Here is a 5,748-nt window from a genome sequence, read left to right on the forward strand (position 1 = left end):
TACTAGCCCCGCTCATCTAGTTAAAACTGATCTTCATAGATATTTTTGGAATTTATTGTATATTCTCTTCTTTTTATCCTATTTTGTTTTTAATTGCTTGGGGACAAGCAACAATTTAAGTTTGGTGTTGTGATGAGCGGATAATTTATATGCTTTTTGGCACTATTTTTACATGATTTTTAGTATGATTTAGTTAGTTTTTAGTATATAATTATTAGTTTTTAAATAAAAATCACATTTCTAGACTTTACTATGAGTTTGTGTATTTTTCTGTGATTTCATGTATTTTCTGGCTGGAATTGAGGGACCTGAGCAAAAATTTGATTCAGAGGCTGAAAAAGGACTGCAGATGCTGTTGGATTCTGACCTCCCTGCACTCGAAGTAGATTTTCTGGAGCTACAAAAACCCAATTGGCGCTCTCTCAATTGCGTTGGAAAGTAGACATTCTGGGCTTTCCATCAATATATAATAGTTCATACTTTTTCCGAGATTTGATGGCCCAAACTGGCGTTCAAAGTCAGCCCAAGGAATTCTAGCGTAAAACGCCAGAACTGGCATAAAAGCTGGAGTTAAACGCCCAAACTGGCACCAAAGCTGGCGTTTAACTCCAAGAAAAGTCTCTACATATGAAAGCTTCAATGCTCAGCCCAAGCACACACCAAGTGGGCCCCGGAAGTGGATTTCTGCATCATTTACTTATTTCTGTAAACCCTAGGCTACTAGTTCATTATAAATAGGACCTTTTACTATTGTATTGGGAGCAATCTTTAGATCATTCTTGAGACTATATTTGTATCACTTTTGATCTCTTGATCACGTTTTGGGGTCTGGCCATTCGGCCATGCCTGGAACTTCATCACTTTTGTATTTTCAACGGTGGAGTTTCTACACCCCATAGATTAAGGTGTGGAGCTCTTCTGTTCCTCATGAATTGATACAAAGTACTATTGTTTTTCTATTCAATTCAAGCTTATTCTTATTCTAAGATATTCACTCGCACTTCAACCTGATGAATGTGATGATCTGTGACACTCATCATCATTCTCAGCTATGAACGCGTGCCTGACAACCACTTTGTTCTATCTGCAATAGCTTGAGTGTGTATCTCTTAGCCTCCTGGTTCATGACGCATGGTTGTCTCTCCTGACAACAGAGCCCTCCATTTCGTGAGATCAGAGTCTTCGTGGTATAAGCTAGAATCAATTGGCAGCATTCTTGAGATCCGAAAAGTCTAAACCTTGTCTGTGATATTCCGAGTAGGATCTGGGATGGGATGACTGTGACGAGCTTCAAACTCACGAGTGTTTGGCGTAGTGACAGACGCAAAAGGATCAATGGATCCTATTCCAACATGAGTGAGAACCGACAGATGATTAGCCCTATGTAACCCGTAGCCGGACCATTTTCACTGAGAGGACGGACGATAGCCATTGACAACGGTGATCCCCCAACATACAACTTGCCATGGAAGGGAGTATGCATGATTGGATGAAGGCAATAGGAAAGCAGAGGTTCAGAAGCAACAAGCATCTCCATACGGTTATCTGAAATCCTACCAATGAATTACATAAGTATTTCTATCTTATTTTCTGTTTTAATTATTTTTAATTATCAAAACCTTATAACTATTTGAATTCGCCTGACTGAGATTTACAAGGATGACCATAGCTTGCTTCAAGCCGACAATCTCCGTGGGATCGACCCTTACTCACGTAAGGTATTACTTGGACGACCCAGTGCACTTGCTGGTTAGTTGCATCGGAGTTGTGAAAAGTGTGAATCACAATTTTGTGCACCAGCTGCTAATGCCAATATTGCAAATCTGAATGGGAATTAGCAACCTAGAATAGTGCTTGGCTCTTACACTGCTCCTAATGCAGATATTTATGGAAAAAGTATTGTGGTGCCTCCTATAGCTGCAAACAACTTTCAACTGAAGCCACAGCTAGTTACTCTTGTGCAACAGAATTGCCAATATCATGGGCTCCCTCAGGAAGACCTAAACCAATTTATCTCTAATTTTCTGTAGATTTGTGATCCAGTGAAGACCAATGGAGTGAATCCTGAGGTATACAAACTCATGCTCTTCCCATTTGCTGTGAAGGATAGAGCAAAGCTGTGGTTAGATTCTCAACCCAAGGAGAGTTTGGATACTTGGGACAAGGTTGTCATTGGATTTATGACTAAATTTTTCCCACCTCAAAAGATAACTAAGCTAAGGGTGGAGGTTCAAACCTTCAGACAGAAGGATGGTGAGACCCTTTATGAATCTTGTGAGAGATTCAAGCTACTGACTAGGCAATGCCCTCCGGATATGTTCTCTAGATGGACTCAGTTGGATATCTTTTATGAAGGCTTATGTGAAATGTCCAAGATGCGCTTAGATAATTCTGCAGGTGGTTCTTTGCACATGAAGAAGACACCATAGGAGACTATTGAGCTTATTGAGTTGGTTGCTAACAACTAATACTTATATTCCTCCAATAAGAATCCTGTGAACTCTGAGACCCCTCAGAAGAAAAGTGTTATGGAAGTAGAAGCTCTTAATGCTATCTTTTCTCAGAATAAAATTTTGAGTCAGTAGTTGAATTTAATTACTCAACAGTTGAGTGGAATGCAAGTTTCAGCTGTTAACACCCAGAATACACCTCAAGAGGTCCCTTATGACATGATAGGTAATTTTATGCAAAATAATAATTATGATTATACTCAATCTTCTTCTGAATAGGTCAATTACATGGGAAGTGCTCCTAGACACCCCAATAATGATCCATACTCAAAGACCTACAATCAGGGGTGGAGAAATTACCCAAATTTTGGGTGGAGAGACTAACCTCAAAGATCTCAGAATTTTAACAATAATTCTCAAGGCAATTTTCAGCAAAATAATCAAAATAACCGCCAATTTCAGTCTCATCAACAACAACCACCTCAGCAGGCATACTCTCAACCCCAGTAGAGTACTAACTGGAGACAATGATGAATAGTTTTATGCAAGAAACCAGAGCCTCCATTAGAAACTTGGAGGTGCAAATGGGCCAATTGAGTAAGCAAATACCTGAGAGGCCTCCAAGTGCGTTCCCTGGTGATACAGTGGTGAATCTAAGAGAGGAATGCAAGGCTATCACATTGATAAGTGGACAAGTAGCAAGTATGGAAGTACAAGTTAATGAGGAGCCAGTTGAAAAAGAAGCTCCAAAGGAGAAGAAGGAAGAAGTAGAGCACGGCCCTCCAAAGCGTGCGAACAACCCATTCCCAGACTCTCTTGACACTTATCCTACATTGCCAAAGGCTCCTGAGTACAAGTCTAAAATGCCATATCCTCAGAGATTTCAAAAGGAGACCAAGAACAAGCAGTTTTCAAAGTTCTTGGAAGTCTTCAGAAAGTTGCAAATCAATATTCTTTTTGCTGAGGTTTTGGAGCAAATGCCTCTCTATGTCAAATTCATGAAGGAGTTGTTGTCAAAGAAGAAGTCTTTAAAGGGAGATGAGACAGTGGTCTTGACTAAGGAATGTAGTGCCATCATTCAGAATAACTTGCCAAGGAAGATGCCAGATCCAGGGAGCTTTCAAATTCCATGCACCATTGGGAGCACAACCTTTAAGAAAGCGTTATGTGATCTGGGAGCAAGCATTAATTTAATGCCCTTGTCTGTGATGAAGAAGCTGCAAATCCAAGTGGCACAACCCACAAGGATAGCATTACAGATGGCAGACAAATTTATAAAGCCTGCATATGGATTAGTAGAGAATATCTTGGTCAAAGTGGGTAAGTTCTTCTTCTCAGCAGATTTTGTGATTCTTGATACAGGGGAGGATGAGAATGCCTCTATAATTCTAGGAAGGCCATTCCTAGCCACTGGGAGAGCTATAATTGATGTAAAAGTGGGTGAATTAGTGCTAAGAGTTTATAATGAGCAACTAGTCTTTCATGTCTTCAAAGATATACATTCAGTAGGTGAAGAAGAGAGGTGCATACAGACTGAGCTTATTAATCCAAACTTTCATGAACCCCCTGATGATGCATAGCAGAATCTGCAGCTCAAACCTCCTTTGGTAACAATCAATAACATTCCTCCTAACATCAAACCTAAGTTTGGTGTCAGGAATGCATCATCCACCAAGGCAGAGGTTCCCAAAAAGAAAAAAGTACCTAGGGGATGGAGAAACAAAAAGATTCCCACTGAAGACTTCTCCCCAGGAATGAAGGTGGTGTTGACTAGCAATCCAGTGTTGACTTATACAGTAAATAGAATCCTCTCTCTGGAGCATATTGAGCTACTTTATGGGTACACAGGGAGAAGATTCACAGTGAGGGGTGAAAAGCTGAGCCCCTATGATCCTCCTCCTTAGAGGAGCTGACCGTCAAGCTAGTGATAGTAAAGAAGTGCTTGTCGGGAGGCAACCTGATGAATTTGTATCCTTAGTCTATTTTCCATTATAGTGGTTTTATTATTTATTTGATTTTTGTTTAGTTTTTACTGTTTTTCCTTTGTTTTACATATGTTTTGACCATGCAGAAATTTTAGAACAGGAACTGGACACTTAGAAAAATTTTTGCCCACTCTGGACACAGTTGATTCGGTCAGGTTGACGCCGAACTTGGGATTTCCAAGTTCCGCGCCATGCATGTACAAAAGGAGAGTTAGCCACTGGAAGGCTGATAAACCCATATTTTATGATGTAAGTTGTGCTCAATTTAATTGATTTATTCATTCCTTCACCCACTTATTCATGTAAATTGCATGGTTTTACTATTCCTTCCTTATTTTAAGATATATGTGAAAAACATGTTTCCTATGCTTTAAAAATATTAAATTTAATTATCCTTTATTACCATTCGATGCCGTGATTTGTGTGTTAAGTATTTTCAGATCTCATAAGGCAGGAATGGCTTAAAGGACAGAAAGGAAACATACAAAAATGTAAGGAAAACACAAAAATGGAGTTTTGAAGAAAAGGCAGCGACGCGAACGCATGGACGACGCGAACGCGTGCCTAGTGCGAAATGGCAGCGATGCATACGCGTGGACGACGCGGACGCGCGCCTTGAGCAGAACGCAATTGGCGTGAACGCGTGACCCATGCGAACGCGTGACAGATGCCACGTACAAGAATCTGCAGAAAACGCCCCCAGCGATTTCTGGACCCTTTTTCGGCCCAAATCCAAGTCAGAAACACAGGATATAAGCCAAAGAATGAAGGAATCAAATAACGGAACAACTTAGTAATAGATACAATATAGATAGTTTTAGGATTAGATGTAGTTTTAGAGGGAGAGGCTCTCTCCTCTCTCCTAGGATTATGATTTAGGATTTCTATTATGTTTAAGCTATGATCTCTTCAATCACAGGTTCAATATTCCTTTAATTTATTTTCTACTTTTATTTATTCCATTACTTTAATTGTCATTTATCTTTTCATTATTGATTTACAAACTTTCCATGTTAGGATTTGAATTTATGTTTAAATGCAATTAAAGGTATTTCAGATTAATGATTATTTTAATTATGATGGTTTCAATTCAATTTAGATTTATTTTTCCCTTTTGGCTTTGGTTAAGTAATTAGCAACACTTGAGTTATCAAACTCAGCTGTTGAGTGAAATTGGAATTCTCTGCTGGTTAATTTGTACTCCAATAACTCTAGTCTTTCCATAGGAGTTGACTAAGACTTGAGAATCAAATTAGTTAGTTCACTTAACTCTCCTTTGTTTAGCAAGGGTTAATTAAAGTGGGAGCAGAATC

The 5,748-nt window shown here is 39.3% G+C and overlaps 1 non-coding gene across 1 annotated transcript; it reads right to left on the reverse strand.

Moving 5' to 3' along the window:
- Nucleotides 1-2,213: 2,213 nt before the first annotated feature.
- LOC148545645 (small nucleolar RNA R71) lies at nucleotides 2,214-2,320 on the reverse strand. Its single transcript, XR_015901644.1, has one exon. It is a non-coding gene; the product is annotated as a small nucleolar RNA R71 (small nucleolar RNA).
- Nucleotides 2,321-5,748: the final 3,428 nt, after the last annotated feature.

The sequence above is a fragment of the Arachis ipaensis genome, chromosome B9 (genome assembly GCF_059453495.1).
Source record: "Arachis ipaensis isolate K30076 ecotype BB chromosome B9, ASM5945349v1, whole genome shotgun sequence".
NCBI classification, from domain to species: Eukaryota; Viridiplantae; Streptophyta; class Magnoliopsida; order Fabales; family Fabaceae; genus Arachis; species Arachis ipaensis.